The sequence below is a fragment of the Ovis canadensis genome, chromosome 3 (genome assembly GCF_042477335.2).
Source record: "Ovis canadensis isolate MfBH-ARS-UI-01 breed Bighorn chromosome 3, ARS-UI_OviCan_v2, whole genome shotgun sequence".
Lineage (NCBI taxonomy): Eukaryota > Metazoa > Chordata > Mammalia > Artiodactyla > Bovidae > Ovis > Ovis canadensis.
The window spans coordinates 86,299,922-86,323,535 of NC_091247.1; the positions used below are offsets into that span (position 1 = coordinate 86,299,922).

Genomic DNA, 23,614 nt, shown 5'->3' on the forward strand with positions numbered 1-23,614 from the left:
ACAAAAATCAAGTCTGCATCATCACAAAAAATTTAATAACACTTGATAAATCACAAACTAAAATAAATTATGAGTAATTGCCTCTGTACGGCAATTACTATCTGAGTTTCCCCAATGGCTCAGCAGTAAAGAATCCACTTATAATGCAGGAGATGTGGCAGAAACCACATCCCTGGGTCGGAAAGATCCCCTGGAAAAGGAAATGGCAACTCACTCTAGTATTCCTGCCTGGAAACTCCCATGGATAGAGAAGCCTGGCAGGTCGCAACAGAGGTGGACACGACTTAGTGACTAAACGACAACAAAAAACCAAACTGCCTCTATAATGTATGTGGGTGAGTAGAAATACTACCTTTAAGGATATTACTGACAGCCAATGTAAAATATCACCTTTAATTCAGAATCTGTATTCTATACATCTGATCTGAAATTTACTCTTTATCATGTATTGTTAAAGGGCATGACAGAGGTAAAAGCATCGTTATAAATTTCTGAAAAAAACTATTTCTGAATTCAAATTATGCCTAACTGTATCTGAACCTCTTATTTGTATAAAATTAACTTTGCGACGCTATGGACTGTAGCTAGTGTGCTAATGTCTGGGTTTTACTTTATCTTTCAGGAAAGCCCAAGAGAAAGCTTTTCCTTAGCATCTAGTTCACATTTCGTACTCCAGTTTAGAGTGATCAACAACATTTTAAAATGGGCTTTGGGATATATAATATAGAGAAAGTTTTGGCTTGCTTGTACCCACTTCATCTTCTGCTTTATTCAATGCGGAAAGCAGAAACTCGAATGTACGTGCAGGCTTCACCTCATTTCTTCTGACCAGGAGTTCTTCTGCTTCTTAGTCATAGTTCTACTTCTGTCTGAGGCCTTAATGCTTTTATTTTCTTTCAAATGTTCACTTACTTTTAAAGTAACAAAAAACTAATTTCTTTGACTCCTTCCTCCTTCTGAACTTTCACCATTTGCATTAAAGACCTAAGCTCTGGCTCATCTAATTCCACATAACCTCAGCTACCTTGACAAAATGCACCATAATCTTTCTTTACTTTATCCCTTCTTCACTAGTTTTATTGCTTATCACTGTTCTTAAAGTCAGAAGGCCACTAAAGGAAAACAATAGTATAAATCTTTCCGCCACATAAAGTTACAGCAAGAAGCTGTCATCTCCTGTCTCAGGAAGCAGGCCCTCACAAGATACTGAATCTGCCAGCGCCCTGATCTTGGATTTCTTAGACTATAAAATAACGAAAAATAAATTTTTGCTCTATATAAGCCACCCAATCTACAGGATTTTGTTATTGCAGTCGAAATGGCCTAAGACATCATCTCTAAAGCAGGCAGATTTTGAAAAAAAGGACTAAACAAAAAAACCAAGTAGAGCCTATAGTATCAAGCAGTCTAAAACATATATAGCTAAAAGGAAGTAGGGGTACCAAAAAAAAAAAACCAAAAACTTAAAGGAAAAATGGCCAAAAAAATTCCAAGTTGGACAAAGCCTATAAACCCAAAGAGCCAAGAAGATCAACATAATCCAAGAAAAATAAAATCAAACCAAGGCCACACATTATTAAAATGCTGAAAGCTAGTGGGAAATCTTAAAAGCACCCAGTGATGGGGGAAAAAAAGACACTACTTACAGAGAAAGAAGATAAGATTATAGCACACAGTGTCTCAGAGACGTCACCTTAGAAACTAATCAAGCAAGAAAGCAATGGAGTGACACCTTGAAAGGGCTGAAAGAAACGTTCAACTTGCATTTCTATACCCAGTAAAATATTTTTCAGAAATGAGGGTATTTTAAACAAAGAAGTATTTAAAATACTATTTTAAATATCATTTAAGATACTATTTATTTTAAAAATTGAACTATTTTAATATTTTAAAGACTATTTTAAACAAACAAAAGTTGAGAGAATCCTTTACCAGCAGCCATTCACGATAAAAAATGCTAATGGGGTTCATCAGGCAGAAGTAAAGTGATAACCATAGAAATTTGGAATTATGCAAAGGATGAAGAACATCAGTGGTGGCCAACATGTGGCAAAATATGAAAGTCATTTTTTTCTCATTTTAAGATCGATTCATTAAATACTTGCTTATTACAGCAAAAAATGACAGTAACATCATGAGGTTTTTATCAGATGTAGAAGTAAGAAAGTAGGATAACAACAGCACAAAGGATAAGGGAAAAAGAAAATCTGCTGTTGTAAGGGCCCTGGGTTATAAAGCAGTGTTATAGTAAGTTCAAGATCCCAGTTGTAAGCCCCAGGGCAACCACGCAAAAGATAAAAACAATCACACCAAAAAAACCCAAAAACTTCCATAAAAATATAAATAATCAGCCAAAAGTGGCAATAATAATGGGAAAACTGAAGCTATTTCAATTAGTCCACATGAAGTCAGGAAAAGAGGGAAAAGAACAAATGGGCAACCAGAAAACTAGAAGAAAAGAAATGTCATGACGATACTGGAAAACAGCACCAAAAGATGGAGAAATAACATTTTTGTTTGTCAATGGAAAAGATCCAGCTTTTTTTAAAGAAAGATTAAATAAATGACAGTAAAAGAGAGATTAGAGAATCGCTGCAATTAACATGAGAAGGCAAAGAGGATGGATGGTCTCCAGTGCACAAGTACAGAGGCCGACCTCTGATGAAACACAAACCATTCATTAGAGTAATGAAAGAGAAGACAGATTATGTAAGCAGGTTCAAGAAGGCGGGTAGATGTGATGGTGGGACCTTATGAAAGTTCTCTTCAATTGCTTCACTATTCTAAGTGAAATGGGAACAAAATAAACCACTGAGGGGGAGAATGGGAGGAAGTAGTACGGTAAAGATGCAAATTCTGAATTCAGTTGTATACCTGAAATACGCCTCCCTATGGCTCATAGCCTATAATCTCACATACTGAAGCGAAGCATTACTGGGATTACCTGGCGGTCCCGTGGGTTAGGACTGGGTGCTTCCACTGCAGTGGTCTGGGTTCAGTCCCTGGCTGGGTAACTAAGATATCACAAATTATACAGTGTGGCCAAAAATTGTTTTAATTGAAAAAAAAAAAAAAAGGCATTACTCTTATACTCTAAACAGTCAAATAAATATGTTTCAATGATGCCCTGTGGAAGAGAAAGACTAAGACTCTATTACCAAGAAGTCTTCCTAAAAGAAACTTTATTATTTATTTTTATTTTATTTGGCTATGCCGCACAGCACACAGAATCCTAGTTCCCTGATCAGGGATCAAACCTGTGCTCCCTGCAGTGAAACCATAGAGTCCTAACCACTGGACTGGCAAGGAAGTCCCAAGAATATCTCTCTTTAGATTCCTCTGTAATATACTAGACTACAAGCATTGAACACATGGATTACCCTATTTGGATATATTACTGCATCACAGGTTTAAATATAAAAGAACGAATGCTTTTTAAATAATAATTTTCCAGAAACTATCTTGCATATTGGTGAATATTATATCCAAGAGACTTAAGAATTACTTCTCCTGAAGCCAAAGGTTCCAGTAGCAAGCCTGTGTGCTTAATCTGGCCTACCTGAATTCAGGATATAGTTTGCGCTCGTGCTTTGTCGCTCAGTCTTGTTGGACTCTTTGAGAACCCATGGACCATAGCCTGTCAGGTTCCTCTGTCCATGGGATTCTCCAGGCAAGAATACTACAGTAAATTGCTATGCCCTCCTCCAGGGGGATCTTCCCAACCCAGGGATCCAACCCAGGTCTCCTGCATTGCAGGCAGTCGCTTTAACCTGAGCCACCAGGGAAGCCCAGATTAATCATATGCTAAGTATTATTTCTGCCACATGTTTCAATTTGTAAGGTGCTAATAATAATGTACAATAAGATACAATTTTATTACAAATTATTGGTAGCTAAAATTAATATGTAATACATAATTAAAAGATTTGCAGAGATGAGAATTAAGAATTCTGTTGACATAGTAAATCATCAAAATGTTGATTCTACAGAAACTTCTACATTAAAATTCCTTTGTAGAACATGTCATAAAAAATTAACTTCAGAAAACATTTAATTTTTATGTTCGTTTCAATTAAAATTAATTTTCAGATATGGAAAGTATGCTTTACCAAGTTATTTACCAGTGCTTTCAAACAGTATTTAGCATATACATTCACTTAGTTCTTCAGCAGATTCGTAGCGGGGAAATACATAAAATACAGAACTCTGATAAACTCGGAAGACAGATGAAAACTTGTGCAAATCAGGTAAAAGTACACAGTACGGGTTACAAGTGACCATGAGTTTTAAGCATAAGGGAATTCCCTGAGACCTTGAATTAGCGATTAGATTCCCCACAGCGACCTGGATAACTCGACACTTTCTAAGTGAATTCTAATAATACTCTTATTTCATTCGGTTTTCACTTTTTCCCTCCTACTTAATAATTCTTTATTTCGGGCTCCCTGATGTTTGCCTTATTTGCAAATGTTTGTCGAACTAAAAATCTAGCCTTCATTCTCTGTAAAACAAGTAGAGAATCCGAGTTTGCCAAAACAAAACAAAAAACGTTTGCCGAAGGCTGGAAGGTATGAAAGACCCAGGGAGCTCAAGCGAGAGGAAGGCAAGTGTCTCCGGCGGAAACTCAGCTGGGTCTGCTGCCTCCGCCTGGCTGAGGCAACACGCTGCCCACGCACCCCAAGCCGGGGGCCCGCGCGGAAATACTGGCGACCTCTGGGGTCGAAGGCGGCGCTGGAGGAAGCCGCTGTAAACCCGCTCTGCGGCCCCCAAAATACCCAGCACCGCGGGCCAGCGGGAGGATGCCCACTAGCAAGGCGGCGGCCGACAAGACGCCTGCACGACCCGGAAGTGCGGTGGCCGCCGCCGGAAGTGCCGCCTGGGCCCTCGGCTTTCGGTCCTTGCCCGCGTCCCACCCCGGCCCGCAGAGACGCACACTGCCAACCCGCTCCCGCACCTGTTTTCGCGGCGCTGGTCTCTCTGCCGTCGGAGACCTGGGACCTGCTAGCGGGGTGATCGGGAGCGAAGCGGCGGGCGGACAGTAGTCCGGGAGCTTCCGAGTCCCAAGGTCCAGCGCCGCGGTTGCAGCGTCCTGACCCAGCTACCGGAGGCGCCGGGGGAGGGGCCGGCTCCACTCGCCCCGCGGGCTCCCGCCTCTTCCCGCTGGCGGTCAACTCACCGGGGCGGGGGCCCGGCGCATCTTTTACAAAAGGAGACAAGTGCGCCCTACCTGGCGCCTCGACCCGCATCGGACTTTGCCGCCGGGTTGTCGCCTCCCCCAAAGCTCAATTCCCCGCCCTGACCACCGCGCCCTGGCTCAGGGCCATCCGCGGAGGTTCGGCGCGTTCTTGCTGCCTCCGGCGCGCTGTCGTCCATCGCTGAGGCTCCCCAAACCCACCTCCTTGCCTTAGTATCATTCTTTTTCTCTGCCGTTTTCTAGATAATAATCTTGAACCGTCCACATGACAGAGTCAAACGTGATGTCTTGCACGAATTACTGATCAAGTTATCCTAACTTTAACTCACTTTCTTTTTATTTTTAATTGGGGGATAATTGTTTTGCAATACTGTGTTGATATCTGCCATACATCACCATGAATCAGTCACAGGTATGCATATATATTCTGGGTCCTGAACACCAGCCCCCCCCACACCCCACGCCGCCCATCTCCCTCCCCATCCTTCCTGTCTAGGTTGTCACAGAGCGCTGGGTTGAACTCCCTGCGTCACACAGAATTCCCTCTTGCTATCTATTTTACATATGGTAATTGTATATTTCCAGTTAATTTTCTCAGTTCTTCTTACCCTCTCCTTTGTCCTTCCCCCAACCCCCACCATGGTCCTGAGTTGCGTTTAGGTAAAAACCTTTTTCTTCTCAGATGCTTAACAACAGAGATTTTATCCAGCTTCACCTTGTGTGGTTTGTGTCAACATAAGGAAAATAAGATTCTGTCAAATGGACTATTAAAAAAAACTGCACACTCACTCTTTCTGTATTGTCCTTGCTTTGAGCTTTAAATTTAGGCTTGCAGGAAACTTGGTCTTGAGTAGTAGATTTCCTACCAGTGTGTTGAATGGAATTAAAAATGGATGCATTTATCAACCCCTTCTCCCACAAAAACCACCAAAAAGCTGCTCTGAAGAGTCAGAAGACTAATTTCACAGTCCATATGAAGCTATTTACTAAAGGAGCTTCTATAGGACCTTTAAGACTATAAAATGTTTTCTGAGCTTTAGGAAAGCTATATTTAAGAGTAAGTAAGCCTGCTGCTACTGCTGCTAAGTCACTTCAGCTGTGTCCGACTCTGTGCGACCCCATAGACGGCAGCCTAGCCAAGTCATTTTATTAAAACTAAGTTATATTTTGGAAGACAGCAAACTAATGTGTGTGTGCTCAGTCTCTAGGTTGTGTCTGACTCTAACCCCTGGGACTGTAACCCGCTGGACTCTCCATGGGGTATTCTAGGCATGAGTACAGGAGTGGGTTGCCATTTCCTCCTCCACGGGGTCTTCCAAACCCAGGGATGGAACCAGCCTCTCCCCTTGAGTCTCCTGCATTGGCAAGTGGATTCTTTACCACTGAGCCACCTGGGAAGCCCCAAAGTCATTTTATTAAAGCAATGTTATATTTTGGAAGACAGCAGACTAATATTTAGCATCTAAGATTTGAAACTGCAAAGCAGTCCCTTCTAAGAACCACTTTTGTTCACATCTTGTGGTTTGCAAGGATATTACAATATGATGCTAATGTTTGCTCTATGTAAACAGAATACAAAATGTAAACCTGTCCAGCAGGTTTACATAGGTTTCTCTTTTAACAAGATTTTTTTCCTAAAGAAATTCATCTCTCTTCGATAACACTTAAAAGGTTTGGAAGCGCCTTGAGATGTAAGCTTTTCCAGGAGTCCATTCACTTGTTCACCACTGTTCCCCCAGCATACATCACAGAAGAGGTCTGCAACAAAAATGTGGAATACGGGCTGAGAACAGTACCTTACCAACCCCCTGCTCCAAAAGAAAGTGCTGACTTGTTCTTCACATTCAGGGAGTAGGGTAAAAGAGCCAGATTCTTTCATATGCCTGTGTGGCACCTGTTTCCCCTTGATTATGTTTCTTGAGCAGTAAAAATTATCTGAGACGTAGAAACTTAGTGGTAGCCATTGATCTTTGGCAAAGTTAAAACCAAAAAGTAAAACAAGAGGAGCTGTATTTGGCAGGCATTGTAGGAATGCTATGAAAGAGAAGGAATGACTCCACCTGCCTCTACTAGGAATGAGGTCTAAATGTCTGATGGGAAAAAGAAAATCACTAGGAATCTCAGTAGACTCAATGGACATCAGTTTGAACAAACTGTAGGAGACAGTGAAGGACAGGGAAGCCTGGCGAGCTACAGTCCATGGGGTCACAGAGCGGAACAGGACTGAGCAAATGAACAGCAACAACAAACGAATCTCAGAGACGTTGTTTGTCATGAACTGAATGTTTATTTTCCTCCAAAATTCATTATATTTAATGCTAATCCCCAATGTGGTGGTATTTGGAGGTGAGGCCTTTGGAAATAATTAGGTTATGAGACTGGACCTCTCTAGAATGTGATTGATGCCCTCATAAGGAGACATGGGGGCTGTTTCTTATTCTACCATGTGAGGATACAACGAGAAGCCAGCCATGTGCAACCCAGAAGAGGACCTTCACCAGAAACCAATGTTTCTGGTGCTATGATCTCTGATATCCCGCCTCCAGAATCATGAGAAATGAATCTTGGCTAGTTAAGTCACCCAGTCTATGGTAATTTGTTACAGCAGCCCAAACTAAAGGCATTTTGATTCATCAGCACTAGCACGGCATTACAGTCAGCTAACACCTCTGCCGTATGGGCCTTCACAATTTGTCCCCACCTACTTTTCCAGCTTTTCTCTACCATTTTCACCAGACATCAATTCTTCACTTCAGCTATAGGCAAACTACCTTATTTTCTTTCCATCAATCACATATTTCCCCAGTCTCTGTGTCCTTTTTAGGCTGCTCTCTGTGTCTGTAATACTCTGCTCTTTGCCACCTGTCAAAAACCAATTCATCTAATTTAATCTGCTTCCCTTGAGAAGCTACTTCACACACTCTCCTTCTCCCCCAAAGAAGTACTCCTCCACGCCCTGCCAAAACTCTGTGGAAGGGTGAGGAGTTCCTGTGAGCACAAACCCACTCCTGGCTGACTTTCTGCGCCCTGCTCTCAGGTACACTGGGTTATTATCACCGCTTGCTCACTCACTGCTGCGTCCTGGAGTCCGAACATATTCAAGGCAAGGATGTATTCATCTTTGTATCCCCAGCACCTGGCACAGTGCTCATATTCTATATTAATAAATATTTGAAAAGCTTTCTTTGAAAATATTATTTACTCTCAAGAGAAAGTGAAGTGAAGTTGCTCAGTCGTGTCCGACTCTTTGCGACCCCATGGAATGTAGCCCACCAGGCTCCTCCGTCCATGGGATTTTCCAGGCAAGAATACTGGAGTGGGTTGCCGTTTCCTTCTCCAGGGCATCTTCGCCACCCGGGGATTGAAACCGGGTCTCCCACATTGCAGGCAGATGCTTTACTCTCTGAGCCACCAGAGAAGACTTTTCAAGAGAAAAGCATTACGAAATCTGTAGTCCTTTGGATGGTGGAAACATGAGAAGTGTCAAGGGTGTGTGGTGCAGGGGGGAGTGTTTCATTTTTATTTCTTGGGTTCTACCTACATGGTTTTATTTCCAGGAAGAAACTGAATGACAAAGTTGGTGGATGAAGGAGCCATCCAGGCATAACTGAAGCTCCACGTTCCCCAGCTTAGGTCTATAAACTGGAGGGAGATCTAATAGCAACTGCAGCCACAACAGAAAGTTTGATGGACTCCTACACTCAGTTCCTGCTTTATTCTGTATATGAATCATCTTAGTTCATCTTCCCAACGGTCTTGTGAGGTAGGTTATTTTACAGATGAGGCTTTGCTGCCTGTGATGGAATGTTGGAAGGGGACTCTTCATAACACCTTCGGTAAGCACATCATAGCACTTCTCAAGTAATACCGTTCTGTCTGCGTGCCCTACTTTAGTTACTTGGCATTCAGCCTTCTCTGCTCCCTCTATGGGGATTGAACCTCCAGATCAGAGCATTTATCCCATGGAAGGCTTCCTCATTAGGGCTCTGCCACTATCTCTAAACCACAGGGTTTAAAGTTATGGCAGGTCTATCATATTCAGTGTAAGCTAGGAATAGAGTTTTGGGGAAAATAAGCCTGTCTAATATAAACAGTTTGGGGCTTTTTAAAATTATTGTTATATCAGGGATCTATAGAACACAAGAAAATTATTCCCAAAATTTCTGGAAAAATACCTATGACTACATTGGACCTGCCAAGGGAAAAATGCTTTTACTGAGAAAGGTATAAGGATAAGTTTATTAACTATTTCCATAAGACTAAGCAATTAGTATAATAAATTATCAGTCACATCATACAATAAAATAGCCCAATATTTTCATACTGAATGAATATTAAATGGTATTTTTAAAAGGCATGTATAAAAAGAAGCTAGCAACAATATTTATGTAATACAATGTAGCAATTCAATATTAATCAATTTGTTAAAAATATAACCACCTCATTAAAGTATAGAATTCTTATAAGAAAATTTTTGTTGTGTTAGAAAAATTAAGTTTTTGTTCAATGCCATATAAGTTGCCTGATTGATGCTAACCTTGGTCAATGATTATCAGCTGTTTTTCCATGACAGATAAAGATGGGGATGAAGCTTCTTCAGATATTGCAGGAGTTTTGTAAGTCACGTTCTTAACACTGAGTTTCTGAGTACAGCCTGTTCAAACAACCACTTTGGATATACTCTAAAGTGGAATTCAACCAACGCAGAGCAAAAAGTCAGCTTGTCCCTCCCTTCTGCATTCTTTCTTCATCTTGAGAGCAAGTGTTATGGGACATCTTTGACAGTATGTACGTCAACTGTATACGTCAAGGTCAGTTTCATTGTTTGTGGCAGATTGCAAAGAAGTCAAATGTTCGTCAGTTAGACAAAATATTGTTACAATATATGTATATATAAATTAGGCAAAATAACAGAATAGTTTTAATTATATATAAAACTAGAACAAACGATTTCATTTAGGACATGGATAGAAAGTCAATTTTGTGTATGGTTCTCCTGGGGAAAATTGGGGTTAGCAATTTTCCAGACCTACTGTCCTCAGACAATCCAAAGAAAACTTATTTTCCCTTTAGGAACAATATCTCATTCAGGAAATCGTTCAGTAGACAGAGGCAGCCTCTTGGTGTGCAAATCAGCTTATAGAGACAGTTACTTTCCTAATGCAATGGAGACACATTAACTAGTCTTCCACTTTTAAAACTTTTTCCATTTTATAAAAGTTGTGTTCCTATCTTTATAATTAAGGTGTGTATTTGGACTCTCATTCAAAGAAGTGAATCTAGAAAAAGAAGGAAATTCACCACTGTAATGATTTTTAGAAGAAAGCTTGTCTCATTAAGCAAGTGACCAAGTCATTTGTATTGTAATCAAAAATAATTGTAGTTTGACTGCTTAGAACTGGAACAATACTGTAAAAGTCATGCTATAGAAATTGTGGTTTGTTACTTAAGTAACCCCATAAAATCCTTTTAATCCATATGATAACATGCTCAATGGTTTTCAGCTGAATTCTAACAGAACTGCTGATGTCAGGAAGTTGTCTTCTGTACTATGGCCTTGGCTGCTTCCATTAAAAGAAAAAAGTGCCCTTGACTTTACCAGCTGCAGCAGATAATAACTGTCCAATGAAAGAGAAACACCCATCCTCCAGCTATGACGTCTGCTTACCAGCTAATGCTAACACATCCTACCGCCAGTCAGCCTCTGCCAGGTTTTTAGCAATGAAAGAACTACCTATTCAGTAATGGGGCTCTTTGACTTTCTCACATGAAGCAAAGCAACCCTTCTGATCCTCCCTAAAACAAAAAAGAAATTCTGACAGTAATAACATTTATTCTCTCTCTTACTAATGGAAACCTCCCATTTCTCAAAACAAACAAAAGGGTGCTAAGAGGAGCTTCTCTTCCAGATGTAATGACATCATACAGGAGACACAACTCAGAAGGCACAACTCATTTATATATTTCATAAATGAAAGACTGCTGACAAAAACTAACTCGAATAATTCAGTTATTCACATACAGACATTTTGCAGAGTGAAAATAGCTTCAAAACTTTTCATGAACCACTTAATTATGAGAATCCAACTTTAGACGTAAAGGCATTTCCCTTATTTTCCTCTGCTAAGTGTTTGCTATTATGGAGACGTGACCATAATTATGTACCACGATTTTCTCCTCTTTTTAGGAGGTAGAATCTATAAAGATCTTTCATCAAAATAATTTACTGCCACTGTGGCTTAAGTCATGGCTTTAAAGGCATCAAACATCTAAATAAAAAATGAAAATTTCAGTTGATCCAAATACTTTTAAATATTTTGGTACCACCTATTATCTTTCCTAAAACCCTGCCTCTCCTCTGTGTCAGTACCGTATCTCACAGCTATCACTATCAAACACTTCAAGAGAAAAATTTCCACTCACAGCCTTCACTTCCTGGCTTCTTACTCACATATCAGCTTGCTGCAGAAACCGCTAAGGCTACACTGATACTGCTCTCACAAGAAGGACAAGTTCTCATTTCCCCCAGATAGTGGCTTTTGGTCTCTTTAGAAAGTTTCTCAACTTCAGCGCTATTGATTTCTGTTGTTGTTTTTGGACTGGAGAATTATTTGCTGTAGGGAGAATTCTCTGTTTGGGGATATTTAGCAGCATCCTTGGCCTTGACCCATGAGTTAGTACGAGTATGATCGTGCTCAATCATGTCTGACTCTTTGCGACCCCATAGGCTGCACCCCACCAGGCTCCTCTGTCCATGGGATTTTCCAGGCAAGTATACTGAATTGGGTTGCCATTTCCTCCTCCAGGGGATCTGCCTAACCCAGGGATCAAACCCATGTCTCTTGCGTCTCCTGTATTGGCAGGTGGGTTCTTTACCATTGCACCACCTAGGAAGCTACCATATAGTAAGTACATTTTCCTAGTGAAATAAACAAAACTTGCTAAGCAATGCCCCAGCATTGAAAGAGGAGGCCCTAAACTCTTAATTCCTAAGTTTTGGAGAACTTTTTCTTAAAAGCATGGACCATTTGTTTTTCTACCCTCAGTACCTGAAGTTCAGTGACATAGATTGCAAATGAATAAATAGATTGATGGGCAAAGGAAAATATCTAGGTATCTAAAATTTTCACTTTTCAACCAGAAATTTTGGCAAGTTTGAACTTCTGTGATCAGCCTATGTGATTGCTTTTAAAAAATTATTTTAATTGGCTAATTCCAAGTAAGGTAATGTAAAGGGAGAAAGTCCCCTAGGCCATGTGACATGGAAATGCAAGGAAGCTGAAAGAGGAAATTTCCAAAATTAAATAGAAATTTTTTATTTCACCTCAGATACCTAAATCTTGCCTAAAGTCAGCTCTGTTTATCAAAAAGGCTTTTCTCATGAGAATTATACTATAGAGAGTTTGGAATTCTTTCAAAATATATGTACTCTTTGAAATGTTTTAGTGTCACTGGTTTCTGGTTTGCAAAGTGCACTAAGTCTTTTAGCTAGCATTTATAACTAAGAAGACAAACTGAAAGACTGGGATATGTAGGTGCATACAAATCAACTGAACTGCTTGCTGATTATGTACAGTCTCTGAGGACCAAAGCTCCCGATTCTTATTTCCAAGATGGGATCCAGGAATTTGTATGTCAAAATATTATCCTGAGTTGATGTTGCATAGACCACCCCTCAAGAAACAGAGCGTGTAGCTGAATTTCTAAAGTAAAAACAGGATCAGGCAGCCTTATTCTAGAGGAACAACTGTTGAATCTGGTTTTTATTCACTTTTGTTCTTTTATGCAAAAAGGGGTTCAAAGACCATGTTGAAAGGAACCAAATGAAATTCTGGTTTTGGAAACTAAGTATTTCATTAGGAGTGTTCTTTACTCTTTCTGCTACCAGAGGGAGAATGGTAAGAAAATAGTCCTTTTTCATTCAGCAGGAGACTAAATGGTCCCTGCTTCTCCAGCCTCTTCTGACAGGTGCACACCCCTGGCTCAGGGCCTGTGGTGCGGCTCTCGGCCATGTGTCCTAGCATGCCTGCAGGAGGTGAGATGCGGCAACCCTCACGTGAGCAGCACCTGCTCTTTCATTCTTGGCCAGCAGGTTTAGAGCTATCATCCAGATCAATCATTTATGTCACAATCGTTCTCTGCTCCCAAATTCCTTTGCTCCCACCATTTAATTCCCAGAATGTGTATAACCTGTGAACACAGTCAAAGATTTCACACAAGAGGTGTGAGAATGCTTTCTGCCTCCTTTATCAGACTCAGGACAGTTCACAGTCGTGGGGCACTTGGGAGCATTCAAAGCTTCTACATGTTAGTGTTTGATGGTTATCCCAACGGAGCAGGGATTTTCATTTTCACTTCACAGATGAGGAATCAGCCTCTCAGCGATTAAGTCACACAGTGGAAAACAATAGTCATTTCTCTAGAATAAGGCTGCCCTGATCTCATCTTTACTTTAGAAATTTGGCTACATATGATGTTTCTCAAAGGGTGGCCCATGCAACGTCAACTCATGACCTTATTTTGAAATGCAAACTCCTGGACCCCATCTCAGAACTAAGAATCTGAAGGTTTGGCGCTCAGAGAACCTATGTAATCAGCAAGCAACCTCATTGATTTATATGCACATAAATTTAAAAAGCTCAGTACTCTCGACTTACTATGAAGGGCGCTTTCTTGCCTCTCCTGCTGAAGCCTAGCTGCTAGTGTGCATTTCTGCTCCTTGTTGGCTGAATTGTGAGAGCAAGTTTAGGCCCAGATGATGAGTGAGCAGAAAGGTAAAACTGTGGTAGTTCATTTTTCATGCACAGATTCTGAAGTTCATTAATGTTTCCCACTTGTGCATTACTTATTTTAATCAGCTGGAAAAGAAAACTTTAAAGTGTTAAAGAGTATAAATAATACCCTTTATTGTTGAGAGACTAGCAATATACTATTCATTGTTTCATAAAGTTTTTATGAAATGTCTTTCAAATCTTGATCTTAGAGATGATAAAGCATGTTCATTATCTTCATCTAGCACTGATTTCCCATTCCTTAAGATTATTTCCAGTCCAGTGCTTTTGTGGAAAACACAACTTGTTCAGATCTTTGCTACAAGGTTTCATAGTGTGTTTGTAAATTCCTACACTCAGAAGCACTTAGGGAGAGAATCCCAGGGACAGAGGAGCCTGGTAGGAGGCCGTCTATGGGGTCGCACAGAGTCGGACACGACTGAAGTGACTTAGCAGCAGCAGCAGCAGCAGCAGGGAGGTCACTTAGGTGACATCTAAAGGAATATTTCTAGGGTTCTACATATAAAATCAAAGGCCTTGTTGGGGATGACACAAGGTCTTGTGACCTTTACTAGTACAGCATGGGGGAAAATCTGTTGCACTTTACTTAGAAGGAGTAAGCAAGTAAACACACTTTCAAATGAAAGCTTCGAATAACTGACAAGGACAATTTAAATCTGCAGGTTCAAAACACTTGAGAAGTTGGGAATTTGCTTTTCCAAATAGTGCCTCAATTTCTAACAACCATCGTCACAAAAAGTAAGAGCCTCCTGAAGTATATCTCAGGAATAAAAGAGTGATAAAATTTGGCAGCTTTTGAACTCATGGAGTAACCAGCGAAGATAACACAGACTCGAGTTCATTACATGAATTGATGAAAAATCATTCTTGTGATTCCAGGGAAATGGTGTCTCTCAGTACTTTTGGTTAATCCTAAACATTATGCTTTTATGAGACTTACTAGATTGGGTTCTAGGGAACATCACTTAGATCACTGAAAGTAAACAGGGAATAAGTTCATGAAGAGTTGTGGTAGGAAGAGGGAAAATGTAAAGAATGAAAATCTAGAAGAAGATGGGGTCACAAAATCACAGTACAGAGGCCACATCCTCAGTCCACATGTATACTCACTTACAATATCTAAATATTCATGGTAGTAAGTCTTTTATTTGATCTGTCATGGTATTATGCAAAAGCCACCTAAAACACTGAAGACAGAAACCCATATGGTAAGGCCGGACCCGGGGGGCCATGATGGGCCACCCCTCCTCGCCCTCCTGCCAGCAGGGGAGGTCCCTAACGGAAGGAGCCTCCCAGATCCCGGGGACCAATGACAGCACACTTCGGCCAGCTAAAGCTGCCCCACCGCAGCCACGTAGAAGGACCTGTCAGCCCGTGATGCCTCGGCCTGGCGACCTATCCGAACCCCTGTCCATCTAGCCTGACCATCCCTCGCAACAAACGTATAAAAACCACCCCCAACATGATCCGGGTGCGGACTTCCCCGACCTGCCTCGTTAGGGTCCGGGAACCCCGCCCAGTAGTGCTTCGCCATTAAAAAGCCTGTTAGACACTCTTTTGGTGTCCTGGTCATCTTTACTTAACACATATCAGGAGCAGAACTAGAATTAGAAGCAAGGGACTAAGAGGATGGTTCTGAGAGGACGTAGCCTTCTCCTGTTGGATGTAAACATCTCACGGAACATCCAACTCAGACAAAGATACACAACAAAAAGGCCAAACACATTCCCCTCTTGCAAAATGAGTAACTTCGAATTCTTCACTGGCTACAGTTTTTTCTTACCTCTAGTCTGCTCTCCTTATACATAGATTTATTGATACCCTTCAGGAAGCTCCCCTGGAGAAGGAAAGGGCAACCCACTTTAGTATTCTTGCCTGGAGAAGCCCACGGACAGAGGAGCCTGGTGGGCTACAGTCCATGGGGTCACAAAGAGTCGGACACGACTTAGCACATTCACTTCCTAGAATTGCTCCCTGTTTCTGACAACGCACACTTTAGAGCATTCCTTATATCCTCCCCAAAACTACCCAACCCAAACTCAAATCCTGTAGGTGCATTCTAATACTCTTTTATGAAACATCTCGCTGTCAATTGCCAATTGTGCTCCTGGTGGTCTTTGGCTGGAGAGTATTGACAGTTAAAGTATTCCTTAAAGAGGTAGGTAAATTTTTTTGAATTGGAACTCTGAGATCAAAGGGACTAATGTTTGAAACTGTGATCAATATTGCCTAATTGCCCTCAAAATAATATTCATTTCAAATGCTCATCAGCAGTTTTTCTATTGGTTGTTAGTCTTTTCTTATGGTTGTGCAAGATTTTCTGTTATAATGATAACATCGGTTACAATAAAGCAAACACTCTTCTAAGTGTTTTCCATGCTACAAACTCTTGTTAATCCTCATACCAAACCTGTGATGTAAATTCTATTATTCCCATCGTACAAATTAGAAAACTGCAGTAATTAGAGATTATGCAGTTTGTACATGGTCACGTGGCTGGGAAGTGCTGGCGCTGGGATTTGGATCCAGAGCCTCTGCCTATAGTCACAATATCATGGTGATTTATTGCAACAGTGGAAAGTAAGCAGTGCTCACATGAAGACGTTAAAGCCCTAGGGAGAGACATAAAAATAGGCTGGAATAAATGAAAAGCCATGCTACATTCCTAAAGATTTACTATTTTAAGAATGTTATGTGTTCTCATTTCAAGCCACACAATTTCATCTCAAAACAGGCCATTCTGGGTGCTTTACAAAAGCATTATTTTAATGTTCCACTGGAAAAATAAACTGTATGAATAATAAAAAACAACTCTGAACAATAATAATGAAATTAGACCAGCTCTACCAATTATTAACATTTGCTATAAGATGGATACTATAGCACAGAACTGGTACAGGAATAACATAATTAGTCCTGACTGTGGGCTTTTCACCTTAATAAGTCCTAGTGACAGTTTGACCTCTGGAGGAAATTTGGCTGTTTCTGGAGACACTTGGGTTGTCACCACCAGGGAGAAGCTATTAATATCTAGGGGACACAGGGCAGGGAAGCTGTCAAATGTCTTTCAATGTCCAAGACAGCCCTGTAGAGAGAAAAAGGATCAGTTCTAAGTGTTGTAGTGCTGAGGCAGGAATTCTGCCTGAGATGAACTTTGGAGTAGAAGATGGTATCATAACCCCTTAAATCACATCATTTAGGCACCTTAAATTTTTTTTTAAATTTTACTTCTAGAGTGACTTACTATTGGATCTTTTTCATGAAAATCATTTCCTGATTTTTTGTGAAGATCTAAGAGCAAAAACGATGGCTTCAAGCTCAACATTCAGAAAACAAAGATCATGGCATCTGGTCCCATCACTTCATGGGAAGTAGATGGGGAAACAGTGGAAACAGTGTCAGACTTTATTTTGGGGGCTCCAAAATCACTGCAGATGGTGACTGTAGCCATGAAAATAAAAGACACTTACTCCTTGGAAGGAAAGTTATGACCAACCTAGATAGCATATTCAAAAACAGAGACATTACTTTGCCAACAAAGGTCCGTCTAGTCAAGGCTATGGTTTTTCCTGTGGTCATGTATGGATGTGAGAGTTGGACTGTGAAGAAAGCTGAGTGCTGAAGAATCGATGCTTTTGAACTGTGGGGTTGGAGAAGACTCTTGAGAGTCCCTTGGACTGCAAGGAGATCCAACCAGTCCATTCTGAAGGAGATCAGCCCTGGGATTTCTTTGGAAGGACTGATGCTAAAGCTGAAACTCCAGTACTTTGGCCACCTCATGTGAAGAGTTGACTCATTGGAAAAGACTCTGATGCGGGGAGGGATTGGGGGCAGGAGGAGAAGGGGACGACAGAGGATGAGATGGCTGGATGGCATCACTGACTCGATGGACGCGAGTCTGAGTGAACTCTGGGAGTTGGTGATGGACAGGGAGGCCTGGCGTGCTGTGATTTATGGTCTTCCAAAGAGTCAGACATGACTGAGCAACTGAATTGAACTGAACTGAAACACATTGGAAGAAAATTTATGACCAACCTAGACAGCACGTAAAAGCAGAGACATTATTTTGCCAACAAAGGTCAATCTAGTTAAAGCTATGGTTTTTCCAGGAGTCATGTATGGATGTGAGAGTTGGGCTATAAAGAAAGCTGAGCACCAGAGAATTGATGCTTTTGAACTGTGATGTTGGAGAAGACTCTTGAGAGTCCTTTGGACTGCAAGGAGATCCAACCAGTCCATCCTAAAGGAGATCAGTCCTGGGTGTTCATTGGAAGGACTGATGTTGAAGCTGAAACTCCAATACTTTGGCCCCCTGATGCGAAGAACTTACTCATTTGAAAAGACCCTGATGCTGGGAAAGATTGAAAGTGGGTGAAGGGGACGACAGAGGATGAGATGGTTGGATGACATCACTGACTCAATGGACATGAGTTTGAGTAAGCTCTGGGAGTTGGTGATGAACAGGGAGGCCTGGCATGCTGCAGCCCATGGGGTCACAAAGAGTGAGTGACTGAACTGAACTGCAACACATTCCATAGGATGCCTTTTGGAGCTTTGAAAGGAAAAGGTCTATAGGAATAAAAAGGTTTTGCTGCAAGTCTATAACTAAGGCTGTATATTTACAACCCAGGCTATATCCAAGGGCCCACCGTGCACCTGCTGTCTGCCTGGCATGGTCGGGAGCCTGAGAATGCAGTGAACAAGACACTCAGGGTGACGCAGGGTAGGGGGAGACGACAAACAAATCACCAACTCTAAAGCATGCTGGCAGAGCTGAGGGCTATGGTAAGCTGAAATGGGGGAACATGGACTTCCCGGCTTGTCCAGTGCTTAAGATTCCATGCTCTTTATGCGAGGAGCTTGAGTTTGATCCCCAGCGGGGGAAGATCCCACGTGCCACATGCGCTAAGTTGCCTCAGTCATGTCCGACTCTTTGTGACACTATGGGCTGTAGCCCACCAGGCTCTCTATTCATGGGATTCTCCAGGCAAGAATACTAGAGTGGGTTGTCATGCCCTCCTCCAGAGGATCTTCTCCACCCAGGGATGGAATCCCTGTCTCTTATGTCTCCTGCATTGGCAGGCAGGTTCTTTACCACTAGCGCCACCTGGAAAGCCCTTTGGTGGTGGCCAAAGAGAAAAAAGGAAAGAAATAGGGGAACATGATGGAGGGGCAAGTTTAGACTGGACAGTCAGAGGAAATCTTGTGGAGAAGAGTGCTCTAAGCCTCTGAGCTGAGATTCAAGTGAAGGACAATACAAACAGAGGGAAGAGCTGGGCAAATGCGTTAAGCTAGGGGTGAGCTTGGCCACAAGATGAATGAGAAGACGGCTGGTATAGCTGCACCATAGTGATGGAGAGACAGTGTGTACAGGATGAGATTGGAGGTGTAGGCAGAACCACATGACGGACACCATGTAAGAAGTGTGGATTTCATTCTAAGTAAAATAAGGAGCGGGAGGGTGTAAGGATTTGGTTTTCATTTTTAAAGGATTGGCCTGGATACTCTGAGCATGAAGTAGAGGACAAATGTAGAAGCAGAGAGTCCAGCCGGGAGGGATGTTAGTTCATCCAGTGGAGAGGCAGTGGTGGTGTGGACAGGGGAAATAACAGGTGACATGGAGAGAGAGTGTCTTGGGATTTGGGTGTGGCTTGGCTCATTTTGTGAACTCATAGGGCAGGTCCTGAATAGCTTACTTATGTTGATAATAAAATTCTGTTCACGTAAAGTAGGAGTGATGAGGTTAGGGACCTAGAGAAAGAAAACGAGATGGAGAACATGATCTAATGTCCCAATAAGATCTCTCTAGTGGAGGGCTTCACATGAGAGGTATAAGCAACATTCTTTTGTCCTGCTTGACAAGCAAGATACAGGATGAAGGGTTTGAAGGTTCCTTTGCCACTGTGAAGACTCTAATATATGTAATATAAGGTCTGAAAGACCAGGGCTGAGTCCTGGGGAAGCCATGGTGTCCACTGGAAAACAGCAGATGGCCAGTGGATACAGTCACACACAGAGGAGGATTTTTCTAAAAGCAGAACTGATGTGTTTGTGAGGACATATAAGATGCTTGCTGGGGATTTTTAAAATTCACGAGGCATCCTAATTTTTGGGAATCAAGATACTATTATCAGTGATTAGGGACAGTGAGTCATCAAATACAAGCTAATATTAATGTGATGTTACATATGTTCACCCTCTGGGGCATCTTGGTGAAATGTGGGTTATGTTTAGGCTATTAGGTTGAGTCAACAGATCTACTTCATTGTCTGTATGGAACAACCAGCTCTCCCAAGTATCTTAAAATTCAGATAATGATGTGTTTTCCCTAGCATGTGGCACTTACTGCTGCTAAGTTCAGCGGTTAAAGTACTTTTTCTTCCACCTTTAAATTTTATGTATGCAGAAAATATCACTGGTTAAAGTCACATACTCACCATTAGCAGTTATAAATATCTAGATAAAGGATGATGAGACTAGGAATGGAGCATAGGAAGGGACGCATAAAGTGAAAGCAAGGAATATATTTGATACTTTTGTGTGTTTGATTGGCCACATGCTCTAAATGTGATGAGCTGTAAGAATTTTTGCCTAAAGGAGAAAAGTGGAAAATACATATCACTCTGGAAGCTTTTTAAAAAAATAATTTTATTTATTTTTGGCAGTGTTGGGTCTTTGTTGCTGCGCAGGTTTTTCTCTAACTGCGGAGAGCAGGGGTTGCTTTCTAGTTGCAATGCTCAGGCTTCTCTTGTCACAAAGCACGGACTCTGGGGCATAAGGCTTCAGCAGTTGCAGCACATAGGTTCAGTAGTTGTGATCCGAGGCTCTAGAGCACAGGCTCAATCGTTGTGGCGCGTGGGCTTAGCTGTTCCATGGCATGTGGGATCTTCCTGGATCAGGGATCGAACCCATGTCTCCTGCATTGGCAGGTGGATTCTTTACCACTGAGCCAGTGGGGAAATCCCACTCAGGAATGCTTTTAACCACAAGCAACAATTACAAAATAATCCAACTAACAGTAGCTTAAAAAAAGGCAAGTGCTTTCTGGCTTTGATTCACCAGTCAAAGATGCCATCAAAGGCCAGACTCAATCTTTCTGCACAGTCATCTACAGCACTGGCTCTTGGTCCTAAGGCTTGTCTTGCTCATGGTGGGAAGAAGAGAGGGAGAGAGACATGTTACCAGTTTCCAGGAAAGAGAAGCTGTCTCAGAAATCCGCGGGAGGCTTATGCTTGTAACTCCTTGGCCAGAAATGGAACATGTAGCCATTTCTAGTTGCAAGAGAATCCGGGCAAGGGGTTTTCTGACCTCCAGAGTTGAAGAATGAAAGAGTAAAGGATACTGCAAATGGTTTTTGGTTAATCAGCCAACAGGGTCTGCTATTCTGATCAAGTCGGAGGTGGAGTGTGTAACTGAGATCCAGACGCTGATCTCTGCAGTACACAGCAGGGGATCTCAGCCTACTGTGTACACTGGCTGTCTTCTCAGTCTCTCCCTTGTCTTGATACAATACTCTCTCAGTACTTAACATCATGTGGTTAACATATTAATGCAAATATTGAGAGATCTCTTGCACCGAAGAGCTTTTAAACAAATTCATTGTCTCATCACCTAATTTTTAGTTGCCATTCAATGCTCTATTTTCATACACTATGGATTCTAAGAACATTTTTATACAAACTGCCAATTGCTGGCAGACTCAGGCAAGATTTCTTTCTGAAATAAGAATTCTTATGTACTCAGTGGTCTATGTAAGAGCCTATGGTTTGAGATCCCTTCAGCAGAATGGAGGAAGTGAACTGGAAGAAAAAAAACAGAAGATAGCAACCAGGTGGTGAGGACGTTGAAAGAAGGGAGTTCTCAAAAATATTGTCTTAGGAATATTATAGAGGTAGCTACGATAAAGCTGTAAGGAAAGACATTGGGCCTGGAAAGTATGGTTTTTGCAAAAGAGGAGAAATATAAATTTTAAAACTAGAAAGTTAAAGGATTAGGAATCATTAAAGGTAAACTAAAATTTATTTTTTATCTTTTTTCTTTAAATGTTTAAAATGACTGAAATGAATGTCCAATCAAAGTGTCTGGATTCTAATCTGCCTGATTTTCCCTGTCTAATTTTTCTAGATCCAGAGAATCACAGCAGGAAAATTAGAATACAAACTAAGACATTTTAATTCCATCTTCACAGCTTATGGGAATTAGTTCTGCCTTCTGTGACTTTTAATATATTGCTTGGACATCTCTGGTTGCAAGTAATGAAAAACCAACTTGAAGTGCCTTAAACACTCAAGATTTTTCTTATCCCACATCTTAAAAAGTCTAGAAGTTAGACTGATTCGGCATCTCAGCACTGTCATTAGAAGCCCAGACACTTTCCTTATGTCCATGCTACTAGCTAAAGCATATTGACTTCCAGTCAAGGCTTGTATTCTCATGACTGCAAGATGGCTGAGCATCTCTAGGAATCATGCCTTCTCACAGCTCCTTCCAAAGACAAGAAAGAAGACAGAGGCTCTCTTCATGCATTGCTTTCTCTGTGAGAGTAAAAAAGATTTCCCTATTTGTGCCTTATGTCTCAATGGCCTGAACGGATCATCCCTGTGCATAGCTGTTTTAGAAAAGTACGTGACTGTTATCTTGCACCCCTTTTGTGGGAGGTAGTCTCTGTCAAACAGCAGGAACAGGAAGGGGAATAGCTATTGTGCAGGGAGCCTTGTGAGTAAGGAAACAAAATGATAAATACTTCATTAACAGATTTGGTATCTTTCCTAAGACATTTCAATAAAAGTGAGTCCGATTTTAAACCTGACTTCAAATCAGAATAGTTCAGTCTTGAGTGTTTCCTATCTCCTGAGAATAATTCTAGTTAATTAACCACCTTCAGAAAATAGAATGCTGATCATGAACCTAAGCTAGCCCCCTGCTAATACTTATGCCCTTTGAGGAGTAATGCCTGCATGAAAAATAAGGATGTGTTCCAGCAACATTTTACATTGCCAGAAGCATCATTAACAGAGACCCAGATAATATAGGAAGTCAAGAATCTTTAACCACTTAATCCTGGCTAGCAAGGAGATAGGAGAAATCAAAATTGCCTATTCAAGGCAACTCAGTTATTTTCAGGTTTTAAGTCTGGGATTCTCCCTGTTTCCGTTCACTTTCTCTTTCTGGGTTCATGCTCTGGCTTCAGCTGCTGAGTCATGTCCGTGGCCTTCAGTGTCAAGGTCTAGCATTCTGCTTCTCGTGTGGCTTGGTCATAAGCATTTTCTGGTCTCTGGCCCTCTCCGCACTCAGCTCCCGCCTCCTACTCCATCCCTTGGGGTTTCAGAAACCCTGGCCTGCTTTCCTGCCTGGGCTGGGTAGCAGAACTTTCGGAGACAAACTGGCCTATTCATAAAAAAATAATAGTGACACAGTTAAGCATCAATATCTAAAGAGACACTTCTTGACCATGAGATTCTACAAAATCTCTAGTTTCCTTTTACATATGTGCTTGCAAGTTGCGATTATGATAGAGGAAAATAAGAAATAAGCATTGTTCCACAAGAGTTGCTCTGGGGAAACAGGAAGAATTCAATCCTTTCTCCTTCAATAATGGAACAAAGTCAGAGATAAGATAGTGTTGCCT

General features: G+C 41.4%; 1 protein-coding gene and 1 long non-coding RNA gene across 3 annotated transcripts in view; one reads left to right on the forward strand and one right to left on the reverse strand.

Annotated features, from left to right (window-relative positions):
* LOC138437039 (regulator of microtubule dynamics protein 2) overlaps positions 1 to 23,614 on the reverse strand; it is a 112,179-nt gene that overhangs the window by 60,531 nt on the left and 28,034 nt on the right. The window contains exon 1 of one of the 2 annotated variants that reach the window (XM_069583531.1): positions 4,955 to 5,425. The exons of the other annotated variant lie outside the window; for it this stretch is intronic. The gene's annotated coding sequence lies outside the window, so the exon portion shown is untranslated. Of the gene's footprint in view, positions 1 to 4,954; positions 5,426 to 23,614 lie in introns of those variants that run through there. 2 annotated transcript variants of the gene reach the window in all.
* LOC138437040 (uncharacterized) lies at positions 141 to 22,795 on the forward strand. The gene is made up of 4 exons (XR_011255738.1): positions 141 to 335; positions 8,752 to 9,030; positions 9,768 to 10,005; positions 22,111 to 22,795. It is a non-coding gene; the product is annotated as an uncharacterized lncRNA (long non-coding RNA).